We start from the raw sequence: 20,531 nt of genomic DNA on the forward strand, positions 1-20,531 counted from the left end.
TTTTCCTCTAGCCGTGCATCATCTCGACCCTCAGACTGGAGCTGCATGACTGATGTGTTTTGAAAACGGGATGAAAATTAAGTTTTACTGTGATTTGCTTCAAACAGACCATCAGGCTGCAGAGGCTTTAAAGAATTTTTGTAAAACTGCATATTTGGTTCACTGACCGTCTCCTGCACATCCATGCTTTCTTCTACTGGTTGTAGCTGGCACTGCTGGCCATCAAGAACATCTGGATGATTTAAGATAGCAGAACTATTTCTTTCTTTGAACTTAAGATCTTGCAGCCCCTCATTTTGCATGAGCTCATCCACTACAGCAGGTAGAGGGGTACCATAATGCTTATTCTGGCCCTGATGGCCATCAAGGACATGTGGATGATTCGGGACATCAGAAGCACTTCTTTCATTTAAGTTAGGATCTTGCAGTCCCTGGTTTTGCATTGGGCCACCTGCTACTGCAGGTAGAGAGGTACCGTAATGCTTATTCTGATCAACATCAAGAACATCTGGATGATTTGGGACATCAGAACCACTTCTTGCTTGTAACTTAAGATCTAGCAGTCCCTTGTTTTGCATCAGGAAATCTGCTAATGCAGGTAGGGAGGTACAGTGACGCATATTCTGATCATAATCATGATTGTCTGGAAGATTCGGGACATCAAAATTATTTCTTTCTTTGAACTGAAGACCCTGCAGCCCCTCAGTTTGCATTAGCTCATCCACTACTGCAGGTAGAGAGGTACCGTCATGCTCATTCTGTTCACCATCAAGAACATCTGGATGATTTGGGACATCAGAACCATTTCTTTGTTTGATCTTAAGATCTTGCAGCCCCTCGTTTTGCATTGGCTTATCCACTACTGCAGGTAAAGAGGTCCCATAACACTGATCAACATCAAGAACATCTGGATGCTTTATGACATCAGAAGCACTTCTTTCTTTACACTGAAATTCTTGCAGCCCCTCATTTTCCATTGGCTCGTCCACTACTGCATGTTGAGAGGTAGCGTAATTCTCATTCTGATCACCATCAAGAACATCTGGATGCTTTAGGACATCTGAACCATTTCTTTCTTTGAACTGAAGATCTTGTAGCCCCTTGATTTGCAATAGGTTGTCTGCTACAGCAGGTAGAGAGGTACCATAACACTTACTCTGGCCCTGATAGATATTAAGAACATCTGGATTATTTGGGACACCAGAAGCACTTCTTCCTTTGAACTGAATATCTTTTTGTTCCTTGTTTTGCATTGGCTTATCCACTACAGCAGGTAGAGGGGTACCGTAATGCTTATTCTGATTATCAACAAGAACATCTGGATGATTTAAGATATCAACCTTTCTTTCTTTAAACTGAAGATCTTGCAGCCCCTCGTTTTTTATTGGGTCATCTGCTACAGCAGGTAGAGAGGTACAATAATTCTCATTCTGGTCCTGATGACTGTCAAGAACATCTGGATGCTTTATGACATCAGAACCATTTCTTTCTTTACACTGAAGTTTTTGCAGCCCCTTGTTTTGCATTGGCTCGTCCACTACTGCATGTGGAGAGGTATCGTAATGCTCATTCTGATCACCATCAAGAACATCTGGATGCTTTATGACATCAGAACCTCTTCTCTCTTTGAACTGAAGATCTTGCAGTCCCTCGTTTTGCATCAGGTTGTTTGCTACAGCAGGTAGAGGGGTACCGTAATGCTCATTCTGTTCACCATCAAGAACATATGGATGCTTTGGGACATCAGAACCATTTCTTTCTTTGATCTTAAGATCCTGCAGCCCCTCATTTTCCATTGGCTCGTCCACTACTGCATGTGGAGAGGTAGCGTAATTCTCATTCTGATCACCATCAAGAACATCTGGATGCTTTAGGACATCTGAACCATTTCTTTCTTTGAACTGAAGATCTTGCAGTCCCCCGTTTTGCATCAGGTCACCTGCTGCTGCAGGATGAGAGGTAACATAATGCTCATTCTGGTCCTGAAGGATATCAAAAACATCTGGATGATTTAGGACATCAGAACCACATCTTTCCTTACACTGGAGTTCTAGCAGCCCCTCATTTTGCATCGGCTTATCCACTACTGCATGTAGAGAGGTACCGTAACACTTATTCTGATCACCATGAAGAACATATGGATGCTTTGGGACATCAGAACCACTTCTTGCTTTGATCTTAAGATCTTGCAGCCCCTTGTTTTTCATTGGCTCGTCCACTACTGCATGTAGAGAGGTACCAAAACACTTATTCTGATGACCATCATAAAAATTTTTCTCAGATCTCGGAACATCTGATATTTGAGGTGTATTCTTAAACTGTACCTCCTGCAGGTCCTCTGTTGGTAGAAGTTTATCTTTCTCCTGGACCACTGTTGGTTCACATGTCTGTAATGATCGAGAACCAAGCTCCTCTGCTGGCGATACACAGCCCAGATCAGCGTTTTTGGACTCACTGTCGCTAGTTTTCTTCTCACTACATGGAACGCCAGTGACTATTGGGTGACTGATGGTATGAAGGCTTGTCACAACCTGTAACTGATCATTAGTTTGTGACAGTGAGCGGTCAGTCAAGCTAAATGACGATCCATATCTACTGCTGCCTGACTCTTCTGCATTTATCTGCATGAACTCTTAATCATCATCATTTTCTACCAACATCGATACTTTTGCAGCTGTAACGTGGTCTTTGTCCTTTTCAAAAAACAACCCTAACATCGATTTAGGAAATGTAGCTTTTTCTCTGTTCGAGAAACAACTTTAGTTCTTTTTTACGACTGATCTCGTTAATCTCTTTAGCAGTGAGACACAGACTCTTTTTCAGCTTCTTATCCTTCAGAGAATCTTTCAAAGCCTCAATTTCACCCTGTTTGAGCTTCTTCTCCAGGTCATCAATCAGTTTCTGGCTGTTTTCAGGATCAGAGACCCAGTCTTCCAGTTTGGCCATGGTGGATAAGGTCTTGAGATCTGTTGAAATGTAGATAATGTAGTTGTTTACACAGTGTATCAGATTTTCATTTGTACACTGGCTACTGCAGTTGAAGGTCAAAGCTTTGCAAACACTGGTAGGGAACACATTATCGTAAAAAGGAATTTGTGTCCTTACTGGTTTATTTTATTTTTGCATATTTGCAACTTTTAGTTTTTTTGCACCTCTTAAAAAAGTGTAATATAAGACAAGGGGCAGATAATTTGTCACAGCACACATATCATGACAGTACTACACTTTAAATAATTTTCTGCAATGGTTTCTTTTCTTTGACCGAATTATTGAAACCCAAACCCTGAATTTGATGCGTATAACACATTCCAATAAAAGTTACAGAATGTTGAAGTGGAGAAGGGTTTTGGGACTTAACAAAGATACAAGTTACCATCAAGGCATCTTTTCTTTGGAAGTTCGTAGTTATTTAAGCACGGTGATACCAGGCCTCATTCTGCCTGCACTACAACAGTGCGGCTTCCTAGACACAGAGTGTGTGTGTGCTTGACCAGCCTGCCTGCAGTCCAGATCCACAAGAAACACTGCAACAATCAGTGTCCTCAGTTCCAGACGCATTAAAAAGTCTCATTAATAAAAATGCTGATGGGACTTGGTAGGGAACACACCCCCGTCCTGACTTTTTTGGAGTTACAGCATCAAATTCTAAACGTGTTTCTATTTACAAACTAGAATGAGGTTGATCAGTGAAACATTAAGAATCTTTTCTTTGTACTTTTATCAGTTAAATAAAGATTTAAGGGAAGTAACACATCACACATTCTTCTTTTTACTGTCATGTATTAAACGTGACCCGTCTGTGTTGCTCAATTACAGATTAATAAATGATTGCCGTAGTTTTGAATTTTTTTATTGTCGTCCTGGTCAGGGTCGCGGATGGTCTGGTTTCACCAGGAAAGACTGGGTGCAAGGCAGGAATACCCTGGATGGGATGACGACATTAAAGCATTAATAGATTTTAGTGGGTTAGTAAGAATTTAGTTTTTACTTACTTGGAGAATTATTGAGACGGTTATCTGGTTCATCCACGCCGTCCTCTGTTTGACTCCTAAACCTCTTCCCTGTGTAAACATATAAGGAAAAATAACACACACACAGAAAAATCACAAATACCTTCAAATCATCAAGCAAGACCTTAATATACCTAAAAATGACTAAATGTATAAAGGTATTTTAATGATTTACTTTAAGTGTTTCAGCCAAATCAGTTATATGAAATAAATAATGTCTGGAAAAGAGTAGGGCTGGGTATCGCCACTAATTTCCTGGATCGATTCGATTCGATTCGATTCACAAGGTCCCGATTCGATTCGATTTCGATTCAACACATTTAGGCATATTTGAGTTACATTAACAGGTTTTGTTTAAATATGTACAGATGTTCAGAGAACGAATGTGCTAATTGTACAAAGAACATAATATTTTCATTATTAAAAATATTTGTGTATTTTGTTTACATAAATAATTACTCCAAAACAGAAAACAGTAACATTCATTTTTTATTATTATTTTATATGTCTGACACGCTACAACATTGTAAATGTAATGTAAACATACACCTGGCTGTTGAACAGCTTATGCCAAGTTTACACGACACGACACTCTGATTAACACCTGGTCGCTGTAATGTTCACACTACACGACTGATCGGCGATGGGGGTTTTTACACTACACCATCTATCACCAGGGGGAATCACAGGTGAGCTTCTCTGCTCTCCAAAACTACGTTCTGTCACGAAAACACACGTGAGAAGTGATGAAAGGTTTAATGATACCACGTCCAAACATGCACATCAACAAGTAGCGAGAGATGAAAGTTTGTGCGCCGATGAAATAAATGAATCTGAGTGGATTTGGCAACACGAGCAGCATGGCTTGTTCTATAGTGAGTTGGAGGTTAATAAATATTTTGTTTTGTAGAGAACGATCAGGTCAGAAATACTGTAAAACTCGCGTGTGCTGATGTATTCTGATAGAAACTATATTCCGCTCCTGAACCACCTGTTTACAACCTCGCCCCTGTGTTTCCCCTCGCTGTTTCTCACATTGATTGAGAGCCGAGTTTTGATCGCAGAGCGAACACCGAGTTCCTCCCGAATCCAGCACCGACCCGTCACCGAGCGAAAATCAGGGCTAGAATCATGTAGTGTGAACCAGGCATAACTTGAGCTTCTGCCATGCTGAACTGATGTGCAGATCAGATCTCGTTGCGCAAAAAAAAGACCGCTACCAGTCTGTGGGTCATTTATTACTGGGCCGCACAGAAAGAAAAAATAATTAGAGACGCTACAATAGCAATGAAAACACTGCGCCAATTTTCAACACACTTCAGGCGCTATTGCCTCCTATCACCACTAGGTGGGAGCTGCGTCTTGTTGCATTGAAAAAAGCTGATTTTCCATTATTGTGAGTTAGTTATTACACAGTTACATAGTTATTTTATTTTAAATCCTCCCACCCTGCCAGTCCGTGACATTATGTCTTAAATAAAACCGGTCCATGGTGCAAAAAAGATTGGGGACCTCAGCCCTATAGGTCAGAGTTTTACTGTGACTTACTCTCTGGTTCGGCATTGTCAACCTCATTTCTGTTAGAAATGTTAATAAATCAACCAACAAACCAATGATCATGATCAATTCTGTCATTTCTTACAGCCAGCAGTTAATATTCGGCTCCTTTAGTGAATAAGTTCTCTACAGAACTTGTTATCAAGCTACACCAGTAAAATGCTTAACTTTGCACCCCTGGGATCAGATGAATCCCCCCCCCATCTCCAAACCGGCAGGTGTAGCAACAATTCATAACAAGTATGTTCTTTTTTGTCTAATAATTATTAGTTTTAAAGCTAAAAGTGACCAAATTCTTTTGATGTTACTGTTTTACTGCCATGTTTGTTATGTTGGGCTGGTTTTTGATTCAGTAAAGCATGAAAACTTATTGACCTCACACTCAGTGATGTGTTATTCTGAAGGATCACTATATATGCCCATTGGTTACTGGTTACCATCAACTAATGACCATTAGGACTTGGTAAGGGGAAGAGGTATTTATCTAAAACACAGTCGTCAGCTGGAACAAAATCACAGAAGCAATTAATTCTATTAGTTCTATTATTATGATTTAAAAACAAAACTCAAAAGTCAGGCTTACCCAGTTCTTTCATTAAATCAGACTCGTTCTCTTTTAGCCAATCATAAACACACTGATAGGCTTTCTCGCTGTTCAGGTGCTCGTATAATTCTCTCATTTGTTTCTGGCTGGTTGTCTGTCTTTTGATGTTAGAATACATTTCAGCTTTAATAATGCCCTTCCCACGCAGAACATCAGCCAGACCTAATGGATTTCTTGTCCTTTTGATAAGTTCCGCCTGGTGTTTCTTCAGAAAATGCTTTGCACCGAGTTCTGCCATGGCGCCTGTACAGCAAACAAACAGTGTGTTAGAACAAACAACCCTACAGAGAGCTGCTGGTGACCTTATCAATATGCATAATTCATGCCCACGCTCTGTTAACATGTGGGATGAGAGCCTAATGCACGGCCATGACTAACATTTGTGAACGATATTATTAAAGTGTGAAGTTAAAGCTCTTAAGGGAAGCTAAATCTCGTGCTCTAGGGCCATAGAGAGCATGAGTTCACTACCAGTCTGAAATAATACCCACATTCTTCCCTGTGTCCCTGCCAGCAGTAATGCCCAGTCACACCGAGCTGTCCCACAGTGGCTGGCATTTGTTTGGCACCCAGTTTTTTTTTTTTACAGTGTGCATGCACATATAATACATTAGTGACATAAAGTAAAATAATACATGTCACTATTTGTAATAATTAGATATAAACAGCTTTAAAATAAATGTGCAGATGAGAGTTTCCTGTAGAAGACATGTCCAAAACACAGATATCAAACTTAAACGTTTTAAAACCCAAACTTTAACCACCAAACACTAAATTATCTGTATGTAGCTGACAATAAATTAACCAACATCAAAAAATACGGTACCCCAAGAGCTGTAATAATCACAATATATATTAGGGGAACACCCCAATTCTCAAATGTGAGGGACATATACTGACATAAAAATGACAAATAAACCTGTTGAACTTTCTAGCATTAGTCGTTGATTTGGCAGAAATGTTTAGAACATCAGGGACCCCCAGTAGAGTTGGTCCCCCCAATACTCAATTCATGGCTACTGGACTCTTGGGCTACTGGACTCTTAGGTCTTGGGTTTAAGAGGATTGCTACACTGACACTGAGATGCTCACTCTGACTCTATGATCCCATGAAGAAAAGAGGATTTCATGCACAACTTTAGATTTTTCTCAGTGCAGCCATTTTTATTCCCCACTAGGTGGAACTAAGAACATACAAAATGAACCACTACACTGCATTCAATACAGCAGGGTTTTTCAAACTTTTTTCTGGTGACCCACATCTTGTCCATGATGTTTTAACGCGACCCAGGCAACATAAAAATATATATTTCTATAAATGTATACTAAAACACAAAACAAACAAAATTCACTTACTCAATGAGAAGGATGGGCCTGTTTGCTATGTATGATCTGGTCCCATTGTGGTTCACAAGAAGAGAGGGCAACACACATATAAGCACGTTTCCTTTCAGTGCTAACGGCAGTTGGCCTATTTATTTTCAGCTCTTATATATATATAAGATATATATATATATATATATATATATATAAGATATATATATATATATATATATATATATATATATATATATATATATATTTTTTTTTTGTTTTTTTTTTTTTTGTTTGTTTTTTGTAAAATATCTAATAATATTAATGGAAAACTGGTCATGTTTAAACTATTTACTGGCTCTATCCTAGATCTGTCCTATTATTACTTAATACACCTGTCAGCCAATCAAAAACAAGGACCTTTTATAATCTTGTATTAAATAGCAGCAAGTATTTCGTAATAAGTGACCTGTATTACATTTAATTAACATAAAAACGCTAACAAATTTGCATCCAAACACAAATAATTACACCATTATAAACACATGATCACCTGACAACAAAGTGTCTCCTATTTCAGCATCTGGACGTATTTTTTAAAATCGCCCCTCAGAATGATGGAGAGGTTAAAAAAGGACTTAATCCTGATTATCTTTAATCTGGCTGGACTCGGGTTCGACCTGCTGCGCTGTAAACACTGTCCTGCTCCAAGTCTCTTCTAGAAAAGAGCAAAGATAAAAGAGCAACCATTGTGATCAGATCCAACAGAGGTGAATCATTACAAACTTACCGACATTCACTGATTATTTTATTATAAGCTTTACTCACCGAACAGATGAGATTTAAGAGAAAAGTTTATATCAGAATTATGAAAGTAGTGTTGAGGGTTACGGCTGAGTCCTTAAGTGAAGTTTTGGTTTTACAAAACAAGCATTAAGGTCAAGAATTAAATCAGTGATCTTATAATGACAGAATAAAGCGGCGCTCGGTTGGCACAGTGGTACATTTGTCCTTTACTGTTGAGATCTGGGGATCCAGGGTTTGGATGGTCAAAACAGCACTAGGAGGTGCACTTGTAAGTGCTGGTTCCAAGCCCAGACAGAAACAGGAGGGTTGTATCAGAATAAAAGCTGTGCCAAGCTATGTAAAGACCAGATACAGATGCTGTGTTGACCCCTAATATACCGGAGCAGCCAAAAGAATTATGACAGAATAAGTAAACAATCAAAAATCATTTTTAAATGTATTTTATTTATTTTTATCTATCCAAAACTCAGTTTTTCTGAGCTGCTCAGTCTGAATAAACTGTTTAGAATAACTCTTATTTATTTAAATAGTTACACACTCTGTTACATATTTTAGAAGATTAAAAGGGCCCTAGAACAGAACCTTGTGGCACACCATGCTGCATTATTTTGGCTCTGAAGTATCTGCTAAGGCCAAGATTTTCAAATGCAGTGAAGCTAATAGTAAAACTCATTGAAAGGATTATTATTATTATTATTATTATTATTATTATTCAGCTTTGGGTTTGGAGAATGCAGGGGAATTGTATGTAAGGCAGCAGGGCAGGCGTCTAAGCTGTTGTTCAGTCATGATCAGGTAAATCTTAATCTAGGGGGATTAAACTTAATCCTCCCAATCAGACTAGGTGAATGCGCTAGTGTTGCAGCTCCACGCTGCATCCTGGTCACGAGTTCAGAACGGTTCAGCAGCTAATGTGGAAGCGTCTTGGTTCTTACATAAACACTCACGAATCTTCTCACCTGGAGCGCAGTGTCTTTATTAATAGTTGACTAAAAAAGCACTATTGAGGTTCATGAGGTTCTTACACGTCTACCTCTAATTTACCTCACTGTCACACACTATATGGACAAACGTTTGTTGAACCTCTCGGTACAAAACCAAGGGCTCTTCTTCACTCCTCTTTTCTAGAAGGGCTTTCAACAGGGTCATGAAGTGTGTCAGAATTCCAAATTCTAAAAAAGGTGTGGAGTGTGGTTTGGGACAGGATGTGCATTCAACTGGAGTTCTTCCACACCACACACATTAAACCACACTTAGAGTGATTGGTATGGCTACACCAGGACTCAATAATACCTAGGGTGGTGGTAACTCAGTAGTTAAGGTACTGGGTTAGTAATCAGGTTGCCAGTCAAGCCCCACAACTGCCCCTGATCAAGGCCTGTAGTTGGATGGTCCCATAAATATAATTAGGATGGGGTGTCCACATGCTTTTGACCATATAGTGTATTGCAGATGGGTTGACACACATTTTCACATAAAGATCCTTTATAGTGATTGCAGATCATCTTGATGGCATGAAGATTCACCACAAAAACAGAACACACATTCCTCACCATGATATTTATCTGACCTGATTAGAACATTTTTCAATCCTGCAGCATGTCCTGTTACGTTAAAGAAAGTTATAGCACATCGTTTACATGGTGTTTTATGTGTTGGGACACGTTTACCTCTCACTGGCTGACGTATTATCATCACTGCCTTCATTGTGTGGTTCTGAGACACTGGATAAAGATGGTCGCTGCCTGGGAGTTGGTCTGTAGGCTAAAAAACAACTTCCTGTAAAGGTCTGGCCAGAGCAGGAACTCTGCAGTCTCCCTCTGGATACCTCTCCCCACGGTCGTGGTAATGTGGACCTACAGGAAGGTGTCAGAGCCTGGGAGGACGACTGAGTCTTCAGCTGGGTCTGAGCGCTACCAAATGATGATGAATTAGAGGCCAACAAAAATCCGTTTTCATCATCACTGCTTTTTCTGGTCCAGCTTTGGACACATGAAGATGGTGGAGCTGTGAAGGTTTCACACTGAACAGGACAGGTTGAAGATGAAGATACAGTGGGTAGACTTGGATCTCTGTGGCGTACAGAGTAACTTGAGGGTGGAATTTGGGCCCTGGAGGCCGGTGGAGTAGTGTAACTACTCTGATCTCCTGGGCTGAATTTATGGGAATGCTGGAAAAGTCTGTCAGCTTCCTGTTTATCTGAAGCAAATGTGGCAGTCAGTCAGAGATCCCTCTGAATTATTGTCCTGGCTGGGAAGCAAAGGTACCGTTTGTAGTGACACTCGTAGTCCCTGAATTCTACCACGATCCTGTCTTGGATTGCAATCATCATTGCTGTTAAAGGAGCTGTCCATTAGTACCTCGGGTGGAGGAGGTGGAAGACTGTCAGCGTCCACTTCCTCAGGCTGTACCGAGAACTCCTTTTCAGGAGGATAATTGTTGTGGTCAGTGGTGGAAACACTTGCCCTGTAGTTAGTTAATGCAGGCAGGAAAGACCCTTCTGCTTCTAAATCTTGCAGACCTGTTGCTGGGCTTGTGGTTGGACGTGTCCTGTACCCCCTGGCTGAAGGTGCAGATAAGTCGTTTGACAGCATTTTTCCCAGGTGGTTCAGGTACAAATACAGGAGGCAAGCGAGGAACTAGGTTAGGTTTAACTGTTACCCTGTTTCCATATTGTGGACTTTGTGCCGTCTTGTTTTTTTTGATGCTCTGACATCTGTCCTGCCTTTGCACCATGTAGTCTATTTTACTGTATAAGCAATCAGCAGACTGTGACCTCCATGTGCCTCTCAAACCAGGATACATAGGTTTACCTGGACAAGGTACAGGGGGGTTATTTACAGTTTGGGGTCGTCTGATGTTTCTATCTTTTCGATAAGTCTGATCAACAGTACTATTGTCTGGCCAGTTATTTTGTAGGCTGAACTGAAGCTGCGCTTTGAGGTCTTTCTGAGACTGAATCGACATATTTTTGGCTTCCAAATTACTATTCATTTCCACTTCATCTTGTACTTCCTCTTTCACATCAGGCGTGTTGTCAGCATGATCATCATCAGCAAAATCTTCATCATTTTTATCCCCTTTATCTTCTCTAAGCTGATCAGGTGAATCTTCAGGATTCTCAGGATGTCCAGTGGAAGAACCAGGTTTGGCTCCAGACCCAGAGCTTTTGCGATGGACGCGAACTCGTGCTGAACCGATCTGGCAGTCGTTGTCTGCACCGATGCCGCTGTCCTCGCTGTGCAGAGAGGAGTCTTCTGGACTGGACTTCCCTAAGCTGGCAGCTTCCACACTAGCCAACACTTGATTCAATTGTTCCTCAGCTGTTCTCTTGGCCTGCCAGTTTTTCCCCCAGCAGTTGTGAGACTGAGCCAAAATATTCAGCTGCTTCCTCTATGGCGGCGTCACCAAGTCCTTTCAGTGAATCTCCAACTTGCTTCATTTCGTCAATGAAGTGTTGGAGCATCTGCGGTAGGTCTGGAGGGGTTTCATCTGAATTCACATCATCTTCTCGGATGTCTGGGTCTATCTGTCGATCCTTTTGTGCCGTCGGCCAGTCGGCCATGTCTTTGCGAAGGTCCAGCAATTGTTCCCCCTGAGTCGTCATTTCCTCTAAGGTCTGGATGATCTCCTCATACTGTAATACTAGTAAATCCACCAAAGGTTGTATAGACAGTTGGGTTTGGGTTGTCTTGTCCAAGAGTCCTAGCAGGGACTCGTATTTGGGGGAATTGGGTTTCAGGTACTTGTAAGCTGTTTGTTGATCAATTGCTGCTCTTTTAAGAAAACCGACACTTTTTCTTTGCCTCTTTTCCTCCTGGCTGTTTTGCTGCCGTTTTTATCCTTCATGTCTGTTGTTTCCTCGGTCAGTAATTCCTCCTGTGAGTTTGTCTCTGGTACATCAACACTTTCATCAGCAGTTGTAGTAGTTTCACATAACACGTCACTGGGTGCAGATATTTTACCTTGGAGTGGTGCAGCACTGCTTTCTTCTTCTGAAACCGCTGGTCCAGTGAGAACTTCACCTGTCTCGGTCCAGCTCTGTACTTCTGTCCTGTTAGACGAGAAGTCACTGCTGCTTTGAAGCTGCAGATCTTTCTGGCTGTGGTTGTAGACTCCAGTACAGAGCTGACCTTTCAAAGGTGAGCATCCCATTTTTTATGAACCAAATGAAAATGATCCGTAGCTTTTTTAAATTAGATTGAGTTAAAGCAAACCTTACTTATCACAGATATTCCACAGTCATCTTCTTAGATTCTCAGTTTCATCCTATGACTCCTGTCTTGGCTCCTTATTATTCCCTGCAAAATCTTTCCTTCAAAAACAAATCAGTATAACCAGAAGTTTCTCATCTGTGCCGTGCCTTCTTCCACTAGTCAAGTGACTAAGAGGATAAAGCAGGATTGGTGATCCTCGCTTCTCGCAGATGGTCACTATAAGGGAATAAGGTGCCCACGTAAGAGCTCCGTTTAATCTCTTCACAGAAGTCAGGTGCCTCGGCGATTATTCCTGATTAAATAAAAATCATCATGGTTATTTAGTACCTGATACAGAAGGCATACCTGGATTATTATCTATTATTAGTATCTATAAAAAATTTCCACTGTTATGCAGATGACACACAGCTATACAAATCAGCCATTTACTTTTTTATTTAATTTTTAAACTGATTATTAAATTTCAATTCAGTAAAATCCCATTAATAAAAATAAAAGCATTTTCACTACTGGTCTTTTGGCTTCCACTATATAGCATATCGTTGCTGTCTGATGAAAAACATAAAGCAGTTTTCACTTTTTTTCATTTCATTTCATTTCCGCCTGTGGTCCCGTCTGGGACATAGGCCGCCGACAAGCTCTCTCCAGGCATCACGGTTCCGGGCGAGTCTCTCCAGCTGTCCCCACGTCTTGCCCATCTGGTTGGCGTCTGCATCCAGGTCTCGGCGCCAGGTATTTCTAGGCCGTCCTCTCTTCCTCTTCCCTTGAGGGTTCCAGGTGAGGGATTGTTTGGTGATGTTTGATGTAGGTTTGCGGAGGGTGTGGCCAATCCATCGCCAGCGTCTCTGAAGGATGTCTTGGTCAACAGGCTGCTGCTTTGTTCGTTGCCACAGTTCTACATTGCTGATCTTGTCGGGCCAGCGGATCTTTAAGATCTTCCTGAGGCAGGTGTTAATAAAGACCTGGATTTTCTTCATGGTGATGGCGGTGGTTCTCCAGGTCTCTGCTCCGTAGAGTAGTACTGGCTTTACTAAGGTGTTGAAGAGCCTGATCTTGGTGGTGATGCTGATCTCGCTGGATCCCCAGATGTTCTTCAGCTGATGGAAGGCTGTTCGTGCTTTACCGATGCGGGTTCTGACGTCTGCATCTGTTCCTCCATGGTTGTCCAGGATGCTGCCGAGATAGGTGAAACTATCCACCTCTTCCAGCGCCTCACCCTGGACTGCGATGGGTGTCTCGTTAGATGCATTGATCTTGAACACCTTGCTCTTCCCTCTGTTGATGCTAAGGCCCAATCTAGCTGAGTTGTCCGCAATGATGCTGGTCTTTTCCTGCATCTGTTGTTGGGTATGGGAGAGGAGAGCCAGATCATCGGCAAAGTCTAGATCGTCCAACTGCTTCCAAAGTGTCCACTGAATGCCGTTACGCTTCTGGTCTGTAGATGTCTTCATGATCCAGTCTATGGCCAGCAGAAACAGGAAGGGCGAGAGTAAGCAGCCTTGCCTCACTCCAGTTCTTACTTCGAAGGCGTTGGTGAGCTGTCTGCCATGCACTATTCTGCAGGTCATTCCTTCATATGACTTCCTGATGATGTTGGTAATCTTCTCTGGCACTCCGTAGTGTCTCAGTAGTCTCCAGAGGGTCTGCCTGTTGACGCTGTCAAACGCCTTCTTGTAGTCGATGAAGTTGACGTAGAGAGGCGAGTTCCATTCTAGGGACTGCTCCAGAATGATGCGCAGGGTTGCGATCTGGTCCGTGCACGATCTTTCCTTACGGAAGCCGGCTTGTTGGTCACGAAGCTGCGGGTCAACAGCGTCTTCCATTCTGTTAAGCAGGATGCGGTTAAACACCTTCCCTGGGATGGACAACAGCGTTATCCCTCGGTAATTGGAGCAAGAACTGAGGTCACCTTTCTTGGGGAGTTTAATGAGGTAGCCTTCTTTCCACTCAGTTGGTTCTTCTTCATCTTCCCAGATTTTACAGAAGAGTGGGTGGAGGAGCTCCACACTGGTCTCGACGTCCGCCTTTAGCGCTTCTGCCGGGATGCTGTCAGGTCCTGCAGACTTGCCGTTCTTCAATTGCTTGAAGGCGCTTCGGATCTCTTCCTTCGTGGGTGCACAGCACCTGATTGGCAGGTCGCTTTCGGCTGGCGGTATCTCCGGTGGGTTTGCAGGAGCTGGCCTGTTAAGTAACTCCTGAAAGTGCTCGATCCACCTCTTCTTCTGTCCTTCTTCGTCTGCTATCGCCTCTCCATTCCTGTTCTTTACTGGCCTCTCTGGCTTGGCAAACTTTCCAGATAGTTTCCTGATGATGGGATACAGGTCCTTGGTGCTGTTCTGATGCGCTGCTTCTTCTGTTTCTATTGCCAGTGACTCTATGTAACTCCGCTTGTCTACTCTGATGCTTTGCTTGACAATTCTATTAGCTTCTGTATATTCTTCTTGTGCTTTTACTTTTGTTGCTCTTGTTCTGCTGTTGTTCACCATTGCTTTCTTTTCTCTTCTTTCTTCTATCTTCTGTAGCGTCTCTGCTGAGATCCATTCCTTGTGTGTGTAAGATTTGAAGCCCAGAACTTCTTGGCATGTTGAAGTCACCGCTTCTTTCACTTTCTGCCACTTCTGTTCTATCGTCTCATCTTCAAGCAGCTCTTCTAGGACCTGGAACTTGTTGGAGAGGGTGACCTTGAACTCGTCTTTCTTCTTGCTGTTTTTCAGCGTAGCGATGTTATAGCGCTGTCGTTGGCTGGACCCCCCTGTCCAGTTCTTCTTCAGTTTCAGCTTCAATCTAGCCACAAGGAGATGATGGTCGGAAGCAACGTCTGCTCCTCGTTTGACGCGTACGTCTTGAAGAGAGCGGCGAAACTTCTTCCCGATGCACACGTGGTCGATCTGGTTTTCCGTCGACAGGTCTGGTGACACCCAAGTCGCCTTGTGTATCCTCCTGTGATGAAAAACACTTCCTCCGATGACCAGGTTACTTGCGGCGCATAGATCGGCAAATCTCTCCCCGTTTTCGTTCATCTCGCCCAGCCCTTGCTGCCCCATGATCTCCTCGTACCCTCGGTTGTCGTTGCCGATCTTGGCGTTGAAGTCACCCATTACGATGACGATGTTCCTCTTTGGTCTGTCTTGTATGGTGGTTGACAGTCTGTTGTAAAAGTTCTCCTTCTCCTCCTCTTCACTGTTGTTCGTCGGGGCGTAGCACTGGATTATGTCCATATTGATCCTCTTCCTCTTTGTATGGAAGGAGGCTGTCATGATCCATGGTCCGTGCGCCTCCCACCCAATGAGCGCTCTCTGTGCCGACTTGGAAAGCATCAGGGCCACTCCATGGGTGTGTGCGGCTTCTTCCTGCTCGTGTCCCGAGTACAACAGTAACTCGCCGGAAGTCAGTCGCTTCTGCCCGGAGCCAGTCCACCTTGACTCGCTGATTCCTAAGACGGTGAGGTTAAACTTCCTCATCTCTGCGGCCACTTGCGCTGTCTTTCCAGTCTCATACATGGTCCGGACGTTCCATGTAGCGATGGTAGTGGTGGTCCTGGTGGAGACGATGGTCTTCGGCCCGACGGCTTCTAGATGACTCTGGCTTTCACCGTCCGACGTCATACGCCTTCCAGCTGGAGGTCCATCTTCTCCCAGGTCCGTGGTGTCTGTTAGTATTCTTGTTGGCGTTTCTGTAGCTAGGGTTTTTTTTTACAGGGTGGGGTAGCTAGCCCCACGCCCAACCCTCCTCCTTTTGCAGCCGGGCTTGGGACCGTCCTTGGCGGAGTTTTTTTACATGGGTATAAATCTCTGTCTGTCCTTAGCAGCGAATATCAAAATGACCAATAAAAAGATGAAAAATCATTCAATCTCTTTAACGAGTATTTCCATTGGCTGCTAGACCTGTCCATCAAAACCGTGTATCTCCTCCCCGACCCCCCCCCCCCCCCCCCCCCTTGGTACTGCTTTTATTTGTTTTCTTTATTTTTATTTTTGCTTTATTTTGTGATTATATTGTAACTAATATGTAACTAATAAAGCTCAGTTTGAGTTGAGTTGAAAGATTTGGAACTTGTTTGCTGCGTCCGAGTAGTTCAAGCCTTTAAGGTAAGAATGAAACTTCTGTTTCTTTTTAAAATGAGCACTTTGGTCTCTAAAATACGCTTTTATTTGTCACAATCGTGTGTGAGCTCGCGTTCATATGAGTGGTTCTTATTACATGTTTACTTGAAGATTAGCTTGCATATTGACTAGCCAGCTAACCTTAGCCAGCTAACTTACCAAAAACTAACTAGTTCACTTTATGTTTTGCGTGAACTCAGTCTTTTTCAGACTAGAAACATCTTAGATAAGTTATGTGCAGTGGTAAATGAGCCCTATTGTATCTAAATTGCGTATCTGTGGTTTGTTTGCACCGTTACTGTCAGAGGAAAAAGTTCCTGAAAAGTTGGGTTTTTGGAGATACGTGTTTTTCAACAGACAGCGACGATATGTACAATAAATTCAGAAAATAAATTCAGACCTCTCGAATGTCTCGAAACTTGCTGTTTGGTGTTTGGAGAATTTAAAAAAAGCTAACAAAACGAAAACTGAAGTCTCTTATTCACAAAAGTATTCAGACCCAATACTTTGTAGAAGCCCTTTGGTAGCAATTACACCTGCAAGTTGCACTTGGATATGTCTCAACAAGCTTTGCACACGTGAGTTTGGGTGTAATCTTTGGGAGAGATTACAGGGTTTTTTATTTTAAATTACATCTCGGAAAACTCAAAACGTTTTCACTTAAAAACAGTAAAAAATGATAAATTATATTCTTGCAAAATCAAATTCACATCACAGAGCCTGTAAACGTCAAGGGGTCTGAATACTTTCTGAATTTACTGTATTTGTTTGAACGAGTCTGAAGATGAAACACAGACTGAAATGTTGTTCTTGTAAGAGTTGTTATGTGAGTGTTAGGTTATTTATATTCTGTTTACCTGCAGAGCAGCTTGAGCTCGGCGCTCTTAATGTGATTGAGCTGAAAGATTTAAAGTTGTTTTGCTCTTTTTTTGAGCCCCTGAGATACGTTTATACAATCTGTGTACAACCTGTAAAGATCGTATGTCTGAGATTATAGATGTTACACGTCATAACATTTTGGCCAGTGATCTGATTTTAAGGTCTTAATGTTTGTGACCCCAACATGAACCACCTCAGTGCTTCATCAGCCTTTTATCCCAGTGTGTGCCAGTAAAAATGGCTCATTAACAAATTTATATAAACACTTGAATATTGAATATTGTTAAACATTTACAGCTTTTCTCCAGTTCTCAAAGCATACAGAAGAAACATACAGTGTAAAATGTAGTAAAATGTTTTAATAAAACAGTAAAAAATACAAATACACTCATACCATTCTCACCATTCAGCATTTCATGTAAAATATACTTCATCAGTGAAATATAGAGCATACTGTACATACATGTATAATAAGATTATTAGGTAAAAAATTATTTGGCTAATTTTGTTATTACCAGGCGGCACGGTGGCTCAGTGGGTAGCACTGTCACCTCATAGCAAGAAGGTCCTGGGTTCGATTCCCAGGTGGGGCGGTCCGGGTCCTTTCTGTGTGGAGTTTGCATGTTCTCCCAGTGTCTGTGTGGGTTTCCTCCGGGAGCTCCGGTTTCCTCCCACAGTCCAAAAACATGCAGTCAGGTTCATTGTAGACACTGAATTGCCTTGTAGGTGAATGTGTGTGTGTGTGTGCCCTGTGATGGACTGAGTCCCGTCCAGGGTGTTACTGTGTGCCTTGCGCCCATTGAAGAGCTGGGATAGGCTCCAGCACTCCCTGCGACCCTGATTGGATAAGCGGTTAGGAAAATGATTAAATTTTGTTATAACCATCTTAGTAAAAACTACAAACATTCTGGCTTTTATTTTTCTTCAATGAAAACATCCTAAAACCTTCTCTTAACCTTAACACTGAAACAGGGATTAGCTTTCTACACTTCTGTCATTTAGTTTTTTCATTAAATGTTGGCGCTTTATCTTTTCTGCAGGATTTGGTACTATTTTAGGCCGTTTTTTAAACAGCCTGGATAAAATTCCTCCAGATGACATTCTGTGTAGTGAATGAACTTGTAGAGCAAGTACCGCCAGTATGATTACCAAAACTGATCAGAAGTAATTAAAAGTCATTTTGTGAGCTGATTCCTGCTTCTTGCAGCCTTTTACCCCATTTGGTCATTGAAGTCTTCATGCCAAAGTTGGGTTTGTGATGATGCGCTGGGTGAAGGTAACTCTTCTTCAGGACTAAGTCCTGAGTCCTCAGATGTTTCGCTCATGTCATCTTCGGGTTTTGGCTTCGCGTCATCGATCTTTTTCGAGATTATTTTATGCCACTTTGGGAGGACGTGGCAGACGATGACTCCATAGTTGGAGACCATCATGGCAGAGACCTGGATGAGGGTACGCTGATCCGTTTGGGTGATGAAGAGTGGAATTGAACAAAGCCAGACGAACAAATGAAAGAGCATGCTGAAGACTATCGGCTCAGTATTGTCCACTCTTCCTTTGAAGGCTAAGAAGAAGCACGACATGGCTAGAGCCGCAATGTAGACATGCATCGCTCCGACCAGAGAGCCCTGAGTGCACTGACGGATTTTGATAACTGACTCAGATAACTCCTTCTCTTCAACCTTTGGAGAACCGAATATGAACCAGAAGAAAAAAACAAGAACTTGAGCACCAGTCAGTAGAGCGATGATGATATAACGCTTGTTAAACTTACTGAAGAAGCGCTGCCTCTCAGGGCTGATAGACATGATGGCTAAGAACGACACAAAAGCTTTCGTGAGAATGCACGACACACAGAGGGTGAAGGCCAGACCATACATGGCCTGCTGGGCCCTGCAGTGGTGGTCGCTGGGCCAGCCTAAAAAGAGAATCAGACCTCCGAAACTCACCATCAGGCCAAACATCATAATACAAGACAAGACTACGTTGTCCTCGATTATGGAATTGTTCCTGTGTAGAACGAAATAGATCAGCGATGATACCAGTAGCAGGATTCCTATCACTGTTCCAATCAACACCACAATGGAGTACGCTGAGGACCACTCCAAATACTGAATCTCCCACTACAGAACCTGATAGAGAATAAGTTCCCTCTGGACACTTTTGACACTTTACTTCATCTGTGAAGAGAAAAAAGGTGGAAAAGCTACATTAGGAGAACGGCAGTGAAGGTACAGACCAGACGAGTGTTCTTAATAAAATGACCAAAGACAAACAATTGATGTAAAAGTGCAAAATGACAGGAATGTACATGTCAAAGACCGAATGACTGATAAAAAACAGGTTCTGTACAGAGCAGAGGACGTATTTTGACATTTCCAACAGGGATGCTTATAAAGGAACAAAGACTCTGGTTTAAATTTATTACAAATTCAAATCCAGTAAAGTTGAGAAAGTGAAAAATGTTGATTGATGATTTGTTAACCTCCTTTTCATTTTTTTTCTTTCAGCTGATCGCTTATATAGAGGTCTCTACAGCAAATCTGGATGCCCTCCTGAAGCAACCCTTCTATTTGTATTTGGGTTTGTGAGAGTGCACAGACAGGTACTGGTTTTTTCAGCATCGTTTTTTAATCTTACCTTTTATCCACAGAGATCGTTCATGGTTTTCTGAATGACTGAACAAATGTGACAGACTGTAAAGTACAGAGGAAACGCTGTCTGCGTCGAGCTCGCAGCATTCTTAAGGACTCCTCCCATCCTGCACACAGACTGTTTGCCCTCTTGCCCTAGACAAGACCAAGACCAGCAGATTGAGGAACAGCTTTTTCCCCAGAGCTGTCTCCATACTGAACTCTGCCCCTCGTTAACCCGCCACATCTCTCCTCCTGGTAAAGGTTGCGCTACAAACCTTTTCTCATTTGTTCATAATTTCCACCTATATCGTATACATCTGTCTATTATGTTCATTGCACCTTAATCTGTATCACCTTAATTTCAATCTGTATATTATGTCTATAGCACTCCCATCTATACATCATGT

Source organism: Trichomycterus rosablanca, chromosome 9, assembly GCF_030014385.1.
Source record: "Trichomycterus rosablanca isolate fTriRos1 chromosome 9, fTriRos1.hap1, whole genome shotgun sequence".
Taxonomy (NCBI): domain Eukaryota; kingdom Metazoa; phylum Chordata; class Actinopteri; order Siluriformes; family Trichomycteridae; genus Trichomycterus; species Trichomycterus rosablanca.